The 22,517-nt window shown below is 37.8% G+C and overlaps 1 protein-coding gene across 7 annotated transcripts in view; it reads left to right on the top strand.

Moving 5' to 3' along the window:
• ADGRB3 (adhesion G protein-coupled receptor B3) overlaps positions 1-22,517 on the top strand; it is a 468,213-nt gene that overhangs the window by 343,135 nt on the left and 102,561 nt on the right. The gene's annotated exons all lie outside the window — the stretch shown is intronic.

Raw genomic sequence — 22,517 nt, 5'->3', positions numbered from 1 at the left:
TCTATGCCCATAGTGGATTTTGATGCTGGAGTCAACACAAGCAGTTGTGACATTTTAGAGAACATTTGCCCTAGGTGAATAAAAGAAATGGAGTGTGCCTCCCAGTCTCCCTCAGTGTGACACTGATCTACAGAAAAGGGGGAGAACTAGGTTCCTCAGAATGTGATTCATAACGGGCAATGCAGCAGAGAGATAGACAACTACCTCAGACAATAGGAAATATTAAAAGAAGGGTACCTGAAATATTTTCCCTCTTCACTGTTGGGTACCTAATTAGAAACAGACATGGAGAATTAGCCATCTCAATGAAGCTGTAATTCAATACTTTCCAGTTGTAGATGGCATCTACGTGTTTATGGACAAATGGCTCATTACTTTCATTGAGGAGGATCAGTGAGGCACCTATCCATTACAGTGATTTACATGATGGCCTTTTATATGATGACTTATATGATGGCCTTCAAGAGCACTTACTTTTGAAGCTATAATCCTACCCTAATTTTCCTCCTGAACTCTTGGAACTTTATCTTGGAGCTTTACCTCTTCCATCTCAGAGAGGAAATTTTCAACCACAACCTGTTGTTGAAGTTGAATCGTTCTGAAGAAAGAAATGAATGGGGGTAAAGGAATCAAATTAAAGAAAGCCTGCTTCTGTAGCCAAATTGATTTCCAAGAGAACAGAAGGAGGGGAATGTTTTGGATTCAGGGCACGTTTACATCATATTTGCATTCTGGCTATCATCTTCTACATCAGCAATTTTGATATAGCCCTGAAAGCAGGCCACAATCCAAGATTGTTCCACATTGCAAGAAAGGGCTCTGCCTGTCTTTCTACAGGCAGTCATCATCTGCTTTACTTAGTGGTTCCATACCTCTTGTGTTCTGTGTATGGCTCATTTCAGCCTGAAACTTAAATAGTACTTAATCTCTGGGGCCTTGCTTGAAGCCTGGTGTTACAAGGCTCGCCATCCTGGCAGATGAGATACTGTCAGCTCGTTCTCTTTACACAGCACCAACCTGTGAGGTTTCTCTCCCCCTCATAATACCCATTTATGTTTCAAAACCTTATTTTTCGTGCTAATGCCAGTGCAGGTTCTCAGGGGCACAGACCAGGATACACAAACACACACCAAAAATTTATGACCCTTTATGTCTGCTTTCCCTCCTGCACTAAGCCCAGCAGCAGATGTGCCAGGACTAAAACATTCATATACTGTGCCTACACAGTAGTCCTGGATCAACTGAGATTCACCCCAGCCAAAAAGCCTTGGATCTGCCACAGCAAGCTAAGGGTGCTAAGCACTTTCCAAACATGCTCAGGGTGCTAAACCAGAGATGCCTAATTATCTACATTGCAGTCCCACCATGTTTTAATAGGGAGAAAAGGGAAATTTTCTGACACTCATCTCGGCTCTATTAGGAAAGTTTTTTTTTTTTTTATTAATGCTGAAGCTCTCAGTGGGATTGTCAGAAAATAGGATCATGATGGAACCCTGTGTTTATGGACCTGCCTTAAACCAGTGTTCAGGAGAGAGGTGTAAAGCATGAGTGATAGGGGGGATTCTTCTTAGATGAAGGAAAAGAAACCTTAGTAGTACAAATATGAATTGTTTAATTACTCTGGGGTCAGTTTACAGAATAAGATGCTTTGGGAAATGATCATTGTGCTGCTAGTATGCAAATCTGTAAAACTCTTTAATCAGCCTAGGGTGACGGCACCCTGCCCTGGCTGCCTTGCCAAGATTTCAAAGAAAGTATGAGAGTCAAATAGAACTTGAATGTTTCCTGTGAGATAGGAGAGGAGCTGTAATTAATGTAATTACTTAATGGACATTTGTAAGCGATTCTTCCAATACCATAGCAAAAGGCATCTCAAGGTCCTTCCTTGTTCAATGTATTGTACTAATTCACAGTGCGTTCACTCTCTGTACTAGATAATACAGTTCTTCCCAAAGCTCGTTAATAAGGTTCACAGCCTCTTCAGAAAGGTGCTGAAACACTGTTTGCCCTCAGCGGATTGAGACAAAAGGAAGTAAGAACTTTCACTCCAGGCCCCTATCACTAGACTTGTCCCCTATCAGTATGTACTTGAATTATGGTGTGGCACCTTGGCATCAGGGAACAGCAGGAGTGAGCAGCTCCACAAGGGATGGTGAGCTGGGAGCTGAGTCCCACAGTATGTAAAGAAGAGCAGAATGGGTCAGCCACAGCCCACTGATCACCAGAGAGCCTGTAGTGATGTGGCAGGTCTGAGATCAGGCTGGGAAGTCAAGTCAGCAAGAAAAGGTCAGGACTGGCATGGTGCAAGGCCAAGAATAGCATAACTACAGCGTAGCACAGACATGGGCCAGGGGCAGGGGCCTGAGCTTAAATGCAACCTCTGAGCCAATGGGTCAAACATATGTGCATGGAGGTCCCAGATTTTCACACCTTTTTTTTTATAGCATAGCTGTTTTCCAGCAGGCAGATAAAAAGTTACGTGGTTCTGCCTGATCAGAAGTGACCCTGAACAGAGGAAGCCAAGCCTCTAGGAAAGGGCGGGAAAAGAGGTTGCAGAGGATGATTATGGAGAAAGATGGTTATAGGCTTGTCAGGACGATCAGAGCCTGTTGGCAAAATCAGGGCCCTGACATTTGATAAGAAAACACAACTTTTATAAAAGGTGTCATTTGTAATTGCCAGTCACTTTGGCTTTGTTTTTCTTAATTGTTTATACATAATATATTACACTATTAGTATGTATTTCCTTTGGTCCACAAAGTTTCTATTTAACTCAACAGGAGCTGTATGCACAGATCAAGAATAATAAAAAAGCCATAATGTTTTTTGCAGAATTATAAAATGTACAATGTAGGGCCTTATCCACCTTCTGGGAGGTGTGGCTCACCATGGCTTGTCAACTCTAAATAACTTCACAGAGGACATTGTGCCTCACAGGAGGCCATTGTGTAAGGAACTCGGGGGATGGATCACTGACCCACTTCACGATTCAGTTTAACAGCCTCAGTTTAACTCTGTGGAGGAAAGAACTTTGCTAATATTGTTTGAACTATTTATTAGTTCTTTTTAAAAATCTCATTGGTTTCCAATATGATGAATACAATGCTTAACAGGGGAACTTTTCCACAGAAAATCAATTTTCTACAATATTATTCTGTCCCTGTATGGAACAATAAAACACTGAAAAAATCATCAAAACTATTTCTTATTATCATTGATTTGACTATGGTATGCTTTATAGCTTGGATTTCTCAGTGTGTCAACTAATTAGCTTCACAAATTACTAAGAAAATTCCACTGCTTCCAATTGACTGTAACGAACATATAAAATAGTTTCTTCATCATCTAAAAATGAAATATGACCTTTTAAATGTTTTAACTTTACTTCCCTTTTTTGTGAGTCATGATACTCTGGTTTATGTTCTATATTACGTTCCTGTTGAAGCACTACTCAGGCACTTAAGATAAACCAAATGCTTAAAAACATGTTCAATTTCATTGTAAAGTATATATTCAGATTATTATAACTGTTTCATATAAACATAGAGATTAAGTCTCTTCACTGCCATATGGGGAGCCCGTCCACTCCGGAGATTAGGCAGTTTCACTTTTTCTGTCTTAAGCCTAAATGCTACAGTAATTTCAATTCCTAAATTAGGCAGTTTGAATACACCCCTGAGTCAATTACCCAAAGCCAACATTTCAAAGCCAGGGTAAGTGGCTGTGCAAATGTCTCCTTCCTCCTGTCCCCAGCACACACACACAGACACGCATATGACCTTGGGGACACACATACCTCAGACCTGCTTCAGAGCCATCAAAGCCAGCTGAAACTCTCCTGCTTACCTCAGCTGGCTTTGGATCTTACATTTGCATTTGCATAACAGTTCTGCTCAGTTCTGAAATCTAATAGGTCACATCTGTAGAAATCCTGAAACAAGCATACCGCAATTAAAAAAAAAAAAAAAAACAAAACAAAAAAGTCGTACAGCTCTCTAAGCCACGCTGATAAACTGCCAAGCATTTACCTTGTCTCATTCCCAATTTTGTGCTCAAATGTACAAGATGCAGCACAGTCCTATTGCAGTCATTGGTAGTGGAAGGCACTTCAGTGTTTTCAGGAGTGTTCAGCAAGCGCAGCTGCCTTTAGCAGAAATTGCTGGCTTGTAGTGAAGGAGGTCACTCCAGAGATCGCTTACCCTGGCCCCGCGCCCGTTCCCAGCAGACTGTTCTGTAACCTGCTCTTAAAAACTTGAGATGATGGAGATTCCACAACTCTCCGAGGCAGAATGATCAAGGCTTTACTGTCCCTACAGCTGGGAAGTTTTCCCTAGTAGCCCCTGGCTTCAGTCTAAGCTCAGCACTTTTCTTTCCTGTCTCCGGTGGAAAAGGAGAACCGGACAGTATTTTCTCTTCCTGGCAGCCTCTTATAAATGAGGAAAGCCTTGTCAGGTTTCCTCTCAGGTTTCCTTTTCCCTCAATTAAACATGCCAGTTCTCATGGCCTTTCTCACTGTTCACATTTTCTGGATCTTTGATCCCCTTTGGTACTCTTCTGTGCTCTCTACAATTGCTTTGCTTTTTCATCAAACATTGTGTGTTCAATTGGACATTGCCCTGATGCCTGGTTTTAGTAGAGTGGGATGATTAAACGACCAAAATACTCTCTAGACGTAGATAGATTTCTTTTTTCATTTCACTTGCACGGGAAGGGGAATATTTAATGTCTCATATTTCTTAGGACTCTAAGCAGGATAGAAAATACTAAGTTTAAACGTCAGATCACAGAGTTTGTCAATCCTATATAGCCAAATGCCAGGTATTTAGCTAGGCCTGCTTTGGCATTATAAGATCACAGTAACCCAGTTTAGGCTGCCCTTGGTTGTCCTTCAAGAGTTAATTTCTTTTGGAAGTTTGATTTTACACATCTGTCAGTCAGAGGAGTTTGAAATCTGTGTAGTTTCCTATTTTTTGTATTAGTCTTGAATTAAATACCTACTACCTTGTGACACAGAAAAGAAGGTGGGAAGGAACAGATAATTTCTTAGGATTAAATATTTAAAATATGTTACAGGAAGTGAGTGCAAAAATGATCTTGCTTTCATGTGTTGTAGGGTTGCCTCATAAGCTGATGAAGGTGGTTGAGAAATATGATCAAACAATGTTTTAGTGACCTATTAATCTAATGAGATTCCAAAGAGGAGCTGAGATGAAAGATTAGCTGGAAAGAGGAGCAATTGTGGTTGATAGTGAATACAAAATGAAATACCGTATGTGCCTGTAACTTCATAGCTCAAGTCATAAAAATACACACATTCTGTTTGCATAAGCTTTTCATATAATCCCCTTGGGAGGTAGTGAGGAATTTGCTTTTCCAAAAGAAAGCTTTGGTAATTTTATATACTGTCTCTTCTTTTATGCAACAACCTTCTTTCATTTGCCCAAAAGAAAAAACGGACAATTAAAACAATGATTCTAGTACTCCAGTATATAAAGCATGCTGCGCATTCCTGAAGAGACTCAAGACTTGTAAAAGGAAAAATGTAGGAATCACAAGATAGCTGGAGGCCTCTTCCCTTCATTGATATGATGACTGGCTTGTCATGGAAAGCAGTGCTTACAATACATGCATTTACGGCAGCGTTTGATATGTTGCCTCATGGACACAGAGGCAACACAGCCAGAAATTTCACAAAAATTTAATGTGAGCTTTCTAGTTTCTGGCAGTAATTTCACGAGAAATCTGCAAACATGAGTACAGATAAAGAAGCAGACTTGTTTGCTGTCTACATTACCAAATACTCAGATAAATTTTTATGTGAATTCTATGACGCTATCCACAGGAGTAGCAACCGACAAACCAGGTTGCTATTGTTGTTTGGCAAAACCACAGTTTCATATACACAGTAGTATTAGAACCAGATTGTTCAGTGACTTACATATGTAAAGATGGGACTATCTACATGTATAAAATTTCATACACAACTGTGTGTGTGTGCTCAGAATCTCAATTGTATGAACAGCAATGTGTCTTCTATATCAAGGTTTCCTTTGACAGTTTAAGGAACAATGCTATATAAACTATTTAATTTTAAGAGAAAAACACAAGATTTAATGGAAGTCTCTGTTTTGAAGCACCAATGAAGTCTAATGTTGCAGCTGTTTTTTGAGTCTACATTTGTCTCTAAAGTAATTTTTACGAAGTTGATAAAAAGTCCCCATTAGTTTATGTTTAAATCAGAAATTAAGTGTTTTGAGAAAAATGGTGTGCTTATGACACACCTGGTTTCCATTATTTGAGATAAATTCCTATTTACATAGTTTTGTTATTTTTTCTAATTAACTTTTAAAAAATCCTCTTTAATATTTGTTTTTCTGCTGGAAGAAATCTACCGAAGAATATATTGCCTCCAGAAAAAAAAAAAAAAGGAGGGCACATATCTCTATAACTCATTCGAGAAGTTGTTTTACCTTGTGGAGAAGGAACTGTTTGCTGCCTGGTTTTTTTCTGTCTGAACGCTTTTTTTTTTTTTTCAGTGGACCTGATGCTTTTTAAAATTGTTTTAAGGGGAAAAAAATCAAATATGCTAAGATGTTGCAGTCATTACTGAGAATACTACAATAAGAGGCATCCACAGCTCTTTCAAAAATATTTCCTAATGCAATAGGTGAATCAATATATCTTTCTGCAATATAAGCTTGTAGTGCAATTACAAGCAAAAAATCGGTATTAACCCTATTTATCATAAAAAGCTAAGAATATTCTTCATGCCCAAGACAATTTTCCCTCGTGTTCTTATCCCATTCCTCAGTTTTGCCATCACACGTAGTATATACCACAGTCACTATAGGCTTGACTAAAACATATATTAGCATTATGCAGGCGGTGCTGGATTCGCCCTTCATTCATGGAGCAGATGCTCCCATGCATCATTGTTGAATAAGGTTAAAATATTTGAAAACCTGTTAATTTGCAGGGGGAGGTGCATAAATATGCTGAACACAAAAATCACAAAGATGTTTTGGGAAAGTTTACAGAACCTTTAATTAAAGTGCCATCTGCCTTGTACAGACATAAAAGAACTTGTTGGACAAAATACACACAGAAGCATTACACAACACGCTTCCCTTTTTTCCTGACACCCAGCTCAATTACTGCAGTGTTTCTTTTCCTCCTGACTGCTCCGGTATCCCGGACATGGTCCTTCTTGAGCTGCATCCCCATCCTTGTATGCCCAGCAATGCCCTGTTCAAGAAATCCTCCAATTTCATACCCCACTTCTCATTTTTGCACCATGAGAGGCAAAAGGGCAGCTGCATCAATAATATTTTCTCTCAAATATAAGTGTCCGTTTTTCTAGTAGTTACTTCCGTGGAACTCTCCCCAGTTGAACAGTTTCACATGGGCAGTGAAATTTTTCATGAGTTTCACATGGTTTCACTCACGGAAGAGCTACAGTACCCAGGTAGAAAGTGCTGCAGAATGGTCTCTCTTGCAATCTGCTGACTTTTGCCAGGACTTGTACTGGGATTTCTCCCAACAAACGTACCTTTCCCAATGACACTGAACAGTAATGACGGACAATTAAGTGCGACAATGTTAACATGAACTTTGCTTAATAAAGAAACATTTTTGTGCAACTACTAGCAAATATTTAATTGCCTATTGATGTTGTCAACAAATAAATAAAGGGGAATCTTCTCCTGGATATTTAGCACAAGTAGTACTCATGACCTTGTTTAGGTACTCTGGACTTCAAGTGACTTCTCTTGGGAACTGACGTATTTGAGAAACATCAAGCCAAATAGTTCTAAATCATGGAAATTACAAGATGTATTATCAGTCATTTTCCTTTTAGAAATTGGAGGGGAGGTACTGATAAGGGAAAGAAATTACATTACATGTACAGAGGGACCTTTAAAACATGTTTTGATGGATAAATATGTTACTGTGATTATGATTATTATTTGCATTTGAGTTGGAATTGATTTCTAATTCTACTAAGCGTAGCAAAAAGACATTCAATTAACATAAATATGTTTGCGGTGTTTTATTTGATGTAGTATGAGTTTATTAATGAGTAATAATTTATATTATTAATACAAAGGATGCTGATACTGATCAATTAATGAGTAATCAATTCAAGAAGAAAGATTTTCCATAGCTTAAGTTACAAGCTAGTATGCATAGTCTTTACCTTTTTTAAAGATTGTTATGATTTAAAGGACAGAAGGATCTGCTCTGATTACCTAGTACAGCAGCACAGAATTTCACCATCTGGAATATGCGACCAGTGATCCTTACTTACTTTAGAGGCCTATTTTGAAGTTTAATTCATAGATATTTTGTGTTACTGAGATGGAAATGGCTGTGATTTTACAAGGAAGTTGAGCATGTGAATACCTTTGAGTATGAGTAAATCTGCTGAAATCACTGGCACATGTAGTTACAGACATATTTAAATATTACACTGAACCATGGTCTTAGAGAAGCAATGGATTATGGCATTTTTTTATTCCATTTCCTACACTAAAAATTTATTTTAAAATAACTTTGTTATGGAGAGAAAGTTATTCTAGACTTAAAATTCCCAAATTTAAAAGCAAAACTTTGAAGGAAATTAATTCACTAGAAGAGGAATTAATTCTGTTAAAAAATTAAGTACTAGTACTAGTATTATTATACTGTTTTTATAGGAATCTGTAAGAAATTCCAGTTTGCATTGTATACATACTGGTATTAATTAACATATAAAATGGTCTGAAAGATAAAAAGACACTAGACATTAAAACACAACTATAAGAAAAGTTGCAGCTGAGGCCATTGTTTCTATATTTCTAACCTTGACTGTTTCATTCCTCCATTTTCCCACAAGTGCTAACATCTTTGCATGGATTTATATCATATAACCTTTAGAATAAGTTAGACTCTTTAAAACATTTACTGGTATTATTTTCATATGCATCCACCTGTAAAACTAGATATCTTACTCATTGAAAGCATAGGGCAAAAAAGAGCAATAAAAACTTTCTAAAGTAAGCTAAAAATGGTTTTCTGTTCCTATAAAATAACTCCTCTGTACATTTCCTTTAAAATGTCATGACTTCAGAGTTTGATAGCTGACAACCCTGCAGGGTTAGAAGCAAGGTCTGTGTGTCCAATTGGAAAGTTAAGAATTTTTCCCTTAAAAAGTTATTGCCTCTAGCCCTGCAGGACTACTAGGTATTCAACTTGAAAGCAGTGACATTTTTAAATACAGAATAGACATTACTGGCTTGGGATTAAAACCTGACCATTCCAAGGGTCAGAGGTAGAATTTTATATACAGAAAGGCAACATTGTGAAGGAAAGCAGCAAATATTTTTATTAAACGCTTAGCAGTTAAGATCCTGCACAGAATAAAAAGTGTGAAGCCATCGTTAGGCTAAATCTAAAAGTAGGCCTTATGAAGCATATCAAAATCGGATGAGATACAGTAACAAGTGTCACCACTGCAAAACCTATTATCTATGCCTTATATATATACTCTAAATATATATATATGTTTATATATATAAATATATATATATATAAAATTATATATAAATAAATAAATATATAAAAATATATATATATATGAAGAAATTCTTTACTGTGAGGGTGGTGAGACACTGGAACAGGTTGCCGAGAGAAGCTGTGGATGCCCCATCCCTAAAATTGTTCAAGGACAGGTTGGATGGGGCTTTGAGCAACCTGGTCTAGTGGGAGGTGTCCCTGCCCACGTCAGGGCATGATCTTTGAGGTCCGTTCCAACCGAAACCACTCTATGACTCTATATACACATACAGATATTCTATCTATCTTAACAGAATACTATGAAATATTTTAGGATGTGAGTGCACTTGTAAAATTCTACACTATAAAACTAAGGAAATAAGAAAATCTTTCTTATATCAGATAAAACGTTAATGCAAAGCAATAAAGATTTAATTCTGTTCAATGTCCACTTATGTGGTGCCAAGAAATTCAATTTGTAAATTTAGGATGTCATAGTACCTCAACGTGATACCGAGACTCAGCTATGATACTGCTGGCTCAGCAGTATGTTTTGGGTTTAATATGCATATGCAATGTGGAATAACCAGCAAACTGAGATGTGATTAAATTGAAAGCAAAACCTTGAAACCAGGAATAATAGTTAAAGCATAAGCTGGGCTGAACAGGCAAAAGATTAGTGTAGCCCCAGCATCCTGCCTTCCACCATGGCTTTTAACAGATGCCTAGAAGAGTGCTTAAGAACAAGGTACTCGTTCAGTAGAAATTCCCCTGGCATGCCATCCAAATTTCAACAGGTTTGCGATGAGCAGTCAGAATTTTTTATCTTTGTGTGCTGCAGCCTTAAAAGATTTTTTTGTCTGTTAATTTATCTAATCACTCTTTCAGTTTGCATAATTTTCTGTCATTTATAACCTCCTGTGGCAATGATTTCCACAGTTTAACTACGCCCTGTGAGACAAAAAAAAAAATGCCTCCTATTGTTTGTTTTGAATATGCAGCCTAATAATTTCATTTAATGCCCTTAGATCTTATATTACAAGAAGTAACAAACAATCATTTCTTGTTCGTTTTCACTGTGACACTCTTACAGACCTTTATCAGACCTCCCTTGACTCTCTCTTACCCAGACCAGAGAGACTTAACTGATGGAAGATTTCCCATATCTTCTGTCACCTTGTCCCCTTTCCCTACAGCTTTCCTATAGTTCCACTGTTTGAGTTAGGAAGAGATCAGAAGCACATACCGCATTCAAACAGTGGGCATACTGTAGACTTTTTTGGAGTGGAGTAGTCATATTTTCTGTTTTGCTATTTCCAAACCCCTGCCGAAAATTAATATAACTGAAGAACACATCATGCACTTGACATGCCCTAGCATCTTTGAATTAAAACACACACATAAGTTTTCTCCAATGCATAGTCAATAAAAAGTTGTTTGCTTATATGCAATTTTAGATATCATTTAGCTGTCTGGGAGATCAAAATATAGTGCCAGGTTCTGATGTGAGTTATACTGAGAATACTCCATTGAAGCTGACAGGTCCAATCAATAGACAGCATGCACTGACATGAAGTGGATTCATGACATTCCCTGAATAGTGTATATGCACAGACAACGATTGCAATTGCACTCATCATTATGTAGTTTCTAGGAGATATATTCTAGCTAATAAGCTTCATGTACTAAGTAGTCTGTATATAATTCAGATCGAGTAGTGTAATCTAAATTAATTGTATTCTTTATTTATTGCACTTTTAAAACATAAAGTAGCGTGAGAACGTAACAGAATGCAAATTCCTTCGAAGTGTAAGAAGGCGCTGTAGCAGTTTCTACTTGCAATGCTATGTCTGACTGAAGGGAAAGGCATTTCAGATTTGGAGTTTTCCACAAAAGCATGCCACATCTATGTGACGCATCACAGATCGACGGACAGACAGCTTGTGATATGGCTTTCGTGCCACTGAGAGTTGATTCCATTCTGCAAAAACTGCAACATTAACTGAATAATGTTACTGTATATGGTTTTAGATATGTACACTTTCAATATTCCATATGATACCATATTGTAAGTATCAAAAATAGCATCTGAGACCACCATATAGAGATGTAAGGAAATAAATATAGCACTGTATTTGGTCACATTTTCTTTTGAGCCTAGAAGCAGTTTACCTTCACATTTTTATTTTGTCCCTGAGTCCTAGGGATATCTTTTAATTTTCCTGTCACGCTTGTTGAGATTCAGGAAGACGTTGTTCATCTCTGTTTTTAGCTTTCACCTGAAAGGCAGTATGTAATGTGGGTAGACCATTAGTATATTAACATTGATTATTTTGGGAAACTTTTTCAGTCCTTACCTGCCATACGTGAAGGCTGAAAAGTACACCAACTTTGTCAGTCCACAGAAGACAAGCCCATTATTACAAGCCCTGCATCATCAGGACTTCTTCTTGTGTTTTTTTCCCACAAAGAAGCCACAGACAAACAAAAAATATTTCTCAGAAGGTAGAAGAAAGTAGATAAGCTATTAAGCTTTTCTCATTTGTCCAGACAGGCTTTTTTTTGGCACATAGTTAAGGCACATACTCCCCAACACGTCATCTTTCCCTCCTCTATCCCTTTTTTTCAGACTGTGAAATAAAAGTACTTACCCAGCCTCTTAACCAACTTATATAGTTTTTAATGCCAGCAGTCACATTTCTCTAAACGCACAATCTACCTGACACATGACTAGCTGAAATGGATTTACCATGGGAGTAAGAGGACTTGCATCCTGTATTGCCACTCTTAAGTGCAGTAAATTTTTCTGGGACTTCAAAGTATATGGTTATTGTAAATGCAAACTGTCTGTTGCATTGTGGATGCATCGGATATATTGCACGTATGCAGATCAAATTCACAGCATGTCCTCAGAATCCACTGGACTTTGAGCACTACAGTGGCCTCCTCTGCAACACATGCCCTTATACTATTGAGTCAGCACTATCCCCGGTACATTGAGTTCACACACGGCACAGTGCAGACCTTCATTCATTTTCCGGCATTTTCCAGACAAAATATGAAAGCATCTGTTTTCAGGTGTCGTGACACAGTGTGATGCACACCTCATTCTTCTAGCTTCTGTACTAGGCACTCCTAGCAAAAAACACAGTGGAACAGTTTAGATGTTCTCTCCAAAGATTATCATTATCAGCTGATTGTTTTAGGCAATGCTACCATTACACATGTGTGAAGTGGCATTAAAAAGTGTGTCAGTTAGGTGTGATTTGCTTTACTGGGAAGTTGCTCAGCAAAAACATCCACTCAGGAAGATTCAGATGAGCAGTAGCTCACATAACTGCACTCCGAAGTGGATACATTCAAACCATTTTGAGTCTGGAAGCTGAGCAGACACATTAATAAGTCCTAAGGTAATAAGCCTGAAAGGCAAGAACATTAAGGCTAAGACCGGCTTAGAAGAGTCTGAAATATATATAAAGGAGGTGTCTCTTACATCTTCTTTTTCCTTTAACAAGAGAGCCTCCATTTCCTAAATGTGTACTTGGCTTTATTTGACCCTGTAATCACAATGATTTTCTCGTATCTTAAAAAAAAAAAAAAAAAAAAAAGAAAATTATTAAGGCAAAAAGATGCATTACTTTATAGCATCATAGAATTTAGCTCTGTGAATTATAGAGTTTTCAAGGTACAGCTTACATTTATCAGCTTTAGCAACATCTGGGTTGTTTAGTTTTTGTTCTTAATCAGATCATAAACAATGCTGTAAGAAAGCTTTATGTTTAGCTATATGGCATTACATTTGCTATCAGCTACGCATGTATAAAGTCACTGCATCTCAACTGCTTGCACAGGTTTGTTGCATTGCCCCATTTTAGTAAAGTCACAGTCATTATATGAGACAGGCAGATACCTGCCACTCAGTCCTTAACAGATTTAGTCCTTAACTAAGTACCTCAGTCCTTAACGGATTTTGTCAGACGCCCTTTCCAGTCAACACACAACTCTGGAGAATCCTAAATCCAGGGATTCTTATGCATTTTATGTTAAGTTGCGTGGCCACCAAGTCTTCATTCTCATATGCTCAGAAGAACCTCAGCATTAACTCTCATCAAGATATGTAAACAGGTCATCTCGCTGTTATTCTTGACTGTGGCCTTAACTTAGCAGTGAATTGGCTGCTACATAAAACACGGACAGCACGTGTATGAAGACCTTACCCTATAGTTCTTTTCTCCAATAGTTCAATGGTTAGAAAATTCACTTAGGACAGGAGAGACTTACTAAAGGTGAGGTCTCATTTGCGCTTGCAAAATGCAGAACTTTTCAGGAGGAGCGACCAAATCTCCAGGCTGTAGGGCATTTTGGAATAAGAAAGCCTCTCTAATTCCCCCTGTTCACCATTGGTCCTATTCTTTCATATTATAACTAAATATTGATTGTCTGAAAGGGAAAGATTGAATTTGTAGTTAAGGTTTTCACTGATGAAAAGGTATCCAACCAAAGATGATAAGCATCAGTCACTACAAACCCCTTGTCACCTTAAACTGGCTAATTGCTCTGTGCCTGATCTCAGTCCTGAGCCAACAGCAAGCTATATGCCTTTGTCCAATTGAGGGATTTGCATCAAATGGGGTTTTAATGTGCAACCTGATAACCAATAAAAAATTTGGTGCCAGGTTCAGTGAGGGTGCACTCTGACTCACCGAAGAGAGAATAGGGAGATAAGCATTACTCTTATTGAAACACTTGTTAATTGGCCAGTCAGGTACACAAGATAACATCTGATCTAACAAAGAGACATCTCTAAGGAAGAAAAAAAAAAAACAACTTATTTTAATTAAGAGGGATGGCCAGACTATCTCCCAAACAAGAAAGAAATCAATCTATTTGAGGAAAAATAGATTAGATCTGTTTAGACTCCTGTGGAGGACATACAAAAGAGGATTGGTTATAAAAAGCAAGTGTCTTAAACAAGGAAAAGGACATAACCTGAGGCCTAAAGTATACAGAAAATAGAATTCTTTATAAACTGAATGTTTAGGAAATCTTGCAGAATAACAGCTGGGTAAAAGGGGAGACATACTACTGACATAATCCCCGTGTCAGTAGAGCAAACATCAGTTGTATTTTATTTCTTTCTTTGTGTCTTATAAACATTTGTAACTGTGTCCTATTTTTTGTTTGTTTGCTTGATCTCAGCCTGGTTTAAGTTTGTTTTCAAAGTGTAAGTGGACAGAAAAAAGTATTTACTTCTTTCTTTAAAACTGGACACTGAGACAACTTAGCTCTGGTTGTCTCCAGTTGCCGTAGCTCCACAGCCTTTTCTTCAGAGAACCCAAGAGGCAACAGCTGCAGAATGTACCGTAGGATTGTGTAGGAGCAGCAAGTGGTATCACACGATCCAGGGGAGGAGAAGCTGATAACCAGGAGGGTTCTTAGTCATGCAGCTGAGATACAAAGGAACATGTGTGAAGCCTGAGGTTCTTCAGAGAACTTGTAACACTGGTGTTTGGATGCTCAACCTGCTGAATAATTAATACTGAGTGGACCGGGAACTAGAATGCAGGTGGCAATCCCTGTCTTCCTGCAGTTCGGTTACAAGGTCAGTGCTTAGCTTCACCTTCTGGCCCAATGCATAGTTCTGTTCACCGAGCACCTGCTTCAACAAGAAGGAGTGAGGGTACTCTCACATCAGAATGGACTGTAATCTGGGGTGAGGTCATCTGCTGCAAAATATCTTTCCAAAACCCCTCACGCAGAGAAAGAAATTGAACTCGCCTCTTCTGTCTGTCTCACAACCACTGAGTCATTAGATGAAAGGGGGACTCTCCACTGGACATCTTTGATGTGAAACCTAACTTCTGACTTTGAGAGGTAGCATGTACGCACCTAGCTCCAAAAGAGAGCTCAGCTCTCTTTTGCATCACCAGAGCAATGAGCATCATTTCAGTGCCTGACCACTTAACATGTTTGCTTCTGCCACTCTTATTTTGTGACTTACCTTTCTTCCCATGTTATGGTTGGCATCTCTGGAGCCTAATACAAAGTGAGGAGGCTGGACATGTACTGGTTTTAGTTTTATCTGGCGATTCAGTCTAGAATAGCACAGGATGTTGTAACAGTAACAGTGATGGAAGACCAGCCTCTGTTCTTCCTCTCATCAATTCCCTTTCACACTCGTTCCTCTCCCTGCTGGTCGTAGGTGGCCCTGAAACTTGAACTAATGATGCTATGCTTTATTGCTAATCTTGTCATTTGGAAGAAACTTTAATGATAGCTACAACCCTGATACAAGCTTTGACATTCTTAATTTCCAGGACAATCTTCTGAGCCCCAAATCTTTTCCACCCCCTGGCAAAATACTATTTACAAGGATCGTTTTTTGCTAGGAAGCCCTGTGAATAATAGTACGGTGTGAAAGATTTCACAAGTTGATCATTGGGAAAACACTACATGACAAATTTCCCTTTGATCACCATAAATCTACATAAATGTTTGTAGTCTGAACAAACCAATATAAAAGATTTTACTGATTTTTTGAGGAGTGAAAGCTAATAACGTATTTGTTGAACTGTTTTTTCTGACTAAATATCTGATAGTTATTCTATAACATTAACTTAGTTGAAATTGAGCAAGTTTAGACATATCCAAAATGCTACTAAACTCACTACTGCAAATTTTGAGAATATACATTTTAACATAGCAAGTCTCGATATGACTTTGCCACAAGAAACTATGTCATACAGCAACTTAAATGAAGAGCATAAATATACGCACAGTTAAGTAATGCATGCTTGTAAAACCTAACATGATCCTGGTTGTTTTGGTCATTCAGCATTATCAGGTATATCTCCCTTTCGCAGTGAACAAACTTAGCAAAACTGTACTGAAATGCAAGACAAAATTAGCGTTTGGAGTGATACTAAATAAATGAGACCTCATCAGGAAGGAAGGGTGACAGCAATTCACTGTAGAATTTGTAGTAGTGTTGACCAGTTTGTTTCAATTGTTACTGGATTTATGAAAATAAGAAATATCCATCTGTTGCTTCCTGTAATTTCTAGGAAATCATCATCTTGGGTCGAGATATCCTGGAAGGGAAGTGTGGCCTCTTGCCTGCTCCATTCATTACGGAGGTCAATGGGGAAAGAAATCATAGTTCTAATAAATCCTTAGCGTATACCTACATTCTTTGCAGTGTGTACGTAGCAGGAACACCCCGTACTTACTCCTATGCTACTTTCTCTGAGAGCATCTACAGGATCAGATAGAGATGAAGCTATGGAAAGTGATTGTTTTCCCTCAGGTTTTTTTTATTTTTTTTTTATTATTTATGCACCAATACTCATCCTCTTAGGAGATTTTCTCTATAATCTCAGGAAAGGGGGGAGAATGCTTTTGCTCAAATGTCCATCCATTAGTCTCCTTACAATATAGAAATAGAGCTGAATGACGGTAGTTTGGCTGATGATATTAAAAAACATGAATGGATTCTGTAATTCCAGTAATGATAAATCTGCATCGTAGCAGTAGTACAGAGCACCAGCAATCAAGAGCTATGCAGTAGCAGGCAGGAAACTCCTAGTATTTGTCTCATCCTTTTTTTGTCATATCACTCCTTTAGAATTTCTTTTCCTTTCTATATAGTAGTCAAACTGATAACCAAGGAAATTTTCGATCTTCTCTTGGACCTTTCTATAAGTTGTAGATTATTAGAAAGTTAATGTAACAATGTATGCTTATAGCTACAACAGCTCTGTTATAAAACCTACTTTTTAAGGTTTAATATCTCATCTGGTTTAAATCACATTGGAATAAAACTTGGTTTCCAGCCCAGATGCACATTTGTTTTACGAAAAAATTATTCAAATAGGATTTATTTTTGATATAAAGATCAGCAAGAAAATTAATTTTTCAAGGTTTTCTACTTTCTTTGGCAAAAAACTAAATTCACAAATGTGTCATTGAGGAAAAATAAACAATTCAATGTCTGAGTTGGAAAAGTGGCCTTATTCTTTAGGGAAATTAACTCCCCATAGTGTTCTGGTTGGAGATCCTATTGCAAGATATTCATCATCTAGCTTTTTCTTCTGATACCACACAAATTCAGACATACTTTTTGGGACATTTGCAGTATTTTAGACATGTAGTCATAAGGCAGTTATTTTTATCCATTCTATTTCTTTTCATTTCCATGATTTCATGTGTTAGCTTTTCTAAATTGTGTGAGGGGAAAAAAAGCCCCAAGTCATAATGGCATAATGTTAATCATATTAGCAATTTCAGGGTAAACAATACTTTGGTAACTATAGTTTCATATGTGACATTATTAAGCAAAGTGTGTTTGCAGCCACCTTTTCTTTGTGGGGTTTCTTTTTTTTTCTTTTTTACTTAGGTTAAAATTGGAGATAAACCAGATGTTGCTGTATACTACTAGTAGGATAAGATTTATCACAGTAGAAATTATGCATACTAAGAGTTGGGTCATGTCTCAGACATATGGGCACACATAACTGAAAGGAGATTCCTGCAGTTGAGCCTTCCCTATGGCTTCCCTGGGATTTTAGGTCCAGGTGTAAAGAAGTGAGCAGGTGTTGGATGGACTTTATCTTTACTAATGTGCCAGCCAGCACATCTGAACAGGCACAATGATGTACATAATCTGCTACTCATAAGGGCCGTGAGCTTATTTCCTGTCTTTTGCTAGGCTAAAATATTCTTATGTCTGCCTTTTCCCTGTGCTTCTCATCATTGTATGTCATTGTTTTATGAAAATAGAGTTGGAATACCAAAGTCTGTCCTAAAGGAAAAACAGCACCTAGGTGAACAGAAAAAAAGTGTAAAATAATGTACACACCCAAGAAGTGTGGAGAATGAAAATTATCTCAGGAGAAATATTATGATTTTTAAACTTCTGTGTAGCTTACTGTTATTTAAGTAATGTAACTTAGTGATCAAAAAGGTTTCTTATCCTAGTTTAGCCACAGATATCAATCATCAAAGAAATTACTAAAGTAAGCTACTGTCATTTATGTATAGCCTGGATGTTAACTCTTCATTCGTGATGATCAAAACCCAGCCAATTACTTGGATCACTAGTTGCTGGTATGAAGAAAATAGTTAACAGTATTGCTAACTTCCTTTATCTGTGTGTCACAGCATCTCCCTCCAAAAAAGACCCCTTTCTTTTGAAAAAAATTCTTCAAAGTAATAAGGTAGACAGTGTACATTATGAGGTGAAGTCCTTTGCTAAGTAAGTGAGTGGTTTTGACAGCAATGTCGTAGCTGATTTTTATTCATCAACACGTTAAAGTAGACAAAACAATACAATTAGTAAGACATGTATATTATTAATTTTAATAAAATATGTCAACAGTAAGTGGTAAACCGTGTCATGAGACCAGGGAAAATGCCACAAACTAAGGGCAACATAGCTGCTAGCGTACCAAATGTGGCTTTTTCATCAGTCTGTGTCAGATTGGCGGTTGTGTCTGTGAATGAAGCTTTTATTCTACAAAAATGCTCCTATCCTATAAAGTGCATTTCCATTGCAATATCTGAGACATTGTTTTCAGTAGTGAGCATCACTTATATATCATGCAATATTGCATAATACATTATTAAAGAGCAAAAATCACATTATTTCTGCTATATCATACACAATTAAAATACTTTTCTGCATATCATTTGACCATTTTCATTTCATTGCACAGTATGCTCCCAATTCTTGATTAGAACTAAGAAGTTTACATTAAACTCTGAAAGGGTTTTGAAAGGACACTCCAGCATTCTTCTAACTGTAAGACTACTCTGAGAAGGACACACTCACAGGCAAATGTTGGAGCTGAGGGGTTTTGGGTGCTTATGGCATATTAGCCATAGATCCATGGGCCCAAATTGCATCCTACTTAGACTTTTTCCCCTATTTCCCTGTTTCCCCTGCTTTTTCCCCCGTCTCAGCTGCAGGATGACACAGGATCTGCAATGGTGAATCTATGCTTCTTGGGAATTCCTTTGCTTATACCATGGGAATTCTGCCAGGTTGATTAAATCATCTATAGCTCAGTGGAACAGTACAAAATTGCCGATAATGGGCATGAACCTACAGCTATATTTGCTAGGTATTTTCAGTTTGATAATTTTCCTTGATATAAATAGAACATGTGTTAATAGTACCTGTCACTCCTTTATAGCTTTCTGCATAATAAGAAAGATCCACAGGAATAATAGGTGCCCTCTTGCATATTCATATGATAACCCTAAACATTAGACACATAGTTAAGGAAAATCAGACCAAAAAGGAATGAAACTTCCAAATATGGGATAAATTCTGATTGGCCCAGAAGAGTTGCATTATAAGAGGGACAGATCATAGATGGAGGACTTCACAAAAAAAGTGTAGCACTGAGATGTACTAAATAAAATACATCTGTTTTAACTCCATATTTCCATTCCATGTTTACTTTATGTCTAAAACCAAATACTGATTTTATGTTGGCAAGTCAAAAGCATCTCTGCAGTGAGTTAGTAATCATACATTTACCGTTCTGCAGGCATGAACATCATGCAACAAATTGCAATTACACTTTTATTTTGGATTCTGCTCATTATTCCGTCTCCTTCATGGACTTAGTATTAAATTCTGCACAGCTTCTGTCAGACATCATTTCAAGAGGCTACAAATATACTTATTAATGAGGCACTTTTTTTAAAAAAAAAAACAACTGCATTGGTTAGAAGAGAGAGATAGACCATATTTAATCACTGAATTTTCATCTGTTACATATTCAAATATAATTCTGGTAGGCAAGAAATTGAAGTGTATCACTGAAAAAATGAACAATGAAATGTAAAATTGTCCATATTAGACTGACGCCACTCCTGCCGTGTCGATGGATGTCTTATTGTTGAATTCAATTAGAGCACTTTCTTCATTTCAGAATGCTTTTGGAAATTCCATTAAAATTTTCAGTAGTATTCAAGAAGTTTTGCAAAATAGGTAGTGTATTTGTAATACCTGGTGATATAGTACAACAGTGAACTGCTCAGCTAATGTACGACTGGAATTTTGTATTTGCACGAGTGACTTGGAGAACAGCATGAGCCCCTCTAAACCTGGTGGACGGCCCATGATTCATACTAATTTAAATATAATTATAATTGTAACAGATGTTTTGTTTTAAATTAAACTGGTCTCTGTGGTTGTCTACCTTCTATAATTAGGACTTGTCTAACTCCGTGCATTGGACACCATCTGTAAGGATTTAGTGCTAACTGTATGTATTGTGCATCCAGTGCTTTTCAGCATAGGGCAAATTCAATGTATTAAATCTTATTCTCAGGATGAATAATACCATCCTTTTGTTTTAAAACATGTCAGTTTCTCTTAAGCTATTATTCTTTAATATTTAATCAACGCAGATAAATGCATTTCATTTGGCCTTAACTGTGTGTCACAATAAGATAAGAGACAGGAAAGCTAATAAAATAAATCAGTTAAGTTATCCAGAAGATAACGCTTCAGAATTTAGAATATGTTACTATATTTTTTTCAAAATGGATGTTGATTTAGCCTGTGGCTCTCTGAAAGACACAATTTGTGAAGGAAAGCTAATAGACAGCTTTAGTGGCTTGAAGAATTGGTGATTTTCCCTCAATTGTTTCCCTCAGTTGCTGTTTGTTTTGTTTATTGCAGGATACTGTTCTGAAGACAATAGTGTGTAAGGGTTGCATCTGGTGTGTGTTCAAAAACTAGTGGTGCAAAATGCCGAGGTGGGCTGGGTGACCCCACTCTGAGAGCAGGCTTGGGGTAACAAATTGCCTTTGCACGAGGGTTCTGGCATATAGAATCACTCACAAAGGTGGGTTGTCAAGGCAGAAGAGGTGAAACAAGGGTGATCACAGGGACTGGAAATTATTATTCCCCCACCTTGTTTCTTCCTCCTCCTTTTTTCTTTTTTTTTAAAGTCATTTGGTGACCTGAGGTGAAATGGACAGGAATTGACAGCACTCACACTGCTGCTGGCAGCAGAGTTGCTGCAGTTGCTCCCTGGGCATGAAAGGAGGGGAAAAAAGAAGAAAGAAACCCAATTGTTCTTTAAACATAACACATATAAAGATAACAGGTTTGATTTAGTTGAAACCAACCCCTTTTTCCTGTAGAAATTATTTCCTCCCTCCACTGCAGTTCAGGAAAAGGGAGAGATGATTTTTTGTCTCTGTCTCTCCCTCTCCTTGCCCGCACAAAGAAAACGTGGGTTGATACCATTTTTATTGTTCTGCTGGGGTGGGTTTCAGACCTTGCATTAGCATATTGAATGTCTAATTGAATTCGAGGGCTGTGTTAATCATCTTGTTTTGTTTAGGGGCGGTTGGCAAAAGGTGCCAGCAAATGATCGCTTTGGCTTGGGGTTAGCGTGGTGCTGCCACCCCAAGAAGAAGAAATCGGGAAGGGGGAGGGAGCTAGGGAAAGGCGAGTTGACTGAGTGATGTCTGGAGGGCGAACTCGTGTGTCTCTTTGGTGATGTTGTGTGCTGCTGTACTGAAATCCACCCCTCTGCCGGAGCTGAGGCAAGAGTTGGAGGCATCTGATGCTGCCGTTTCCAGGGTGAAATTTCTAAGGCTGAGCACTAAAAACAACAACCAAAAAAACCCGAAAATCCTCAGCAAAAATAGCCGTCAGAACAGAAGATCTGGCATCTCCCGGTCTAACTGGCATAACCCAGATAGACGTTTGAGAACCATCTGCCTTTAAACTAGCCACGCACACGAGAGAGAGGAAAAAAAATATAAGAAAAAGAGAAAAAAAAAGAAAAAAGAAAAAAAAAAGACACTACAACTACCGACCACCACATCCACATTTTTTTTACAAAAGGGCCAGAAACAGAGCCGGTAGGAAAAGGGAAAGAAAAAAAAAAAAAGAGAGAGAGAGAGAGAGAGAGCCTCCCCCTCTTCCCCCGATGAGTTTTTCGCAGTGCTCTGGT

Source organism: Chroicocephalus ridibundus, chromosome 3 (genome assembly GCF_963924245.1).
Source record: "Chroicocephalus ridibundus chromosome 3, bChrRid1.1, whole genome shotgun sequence".
NCBI lineage: Eukaryota > Metazoa > Chordata > Aves > Charadriiformes > Laridae > Chroicocephalus > Chroicocephalus ridibundus.
Note: the sequence above shows the minus strand (reverse complement) of the source record. Positions and strands in the feature narration are given on the sequence as shown.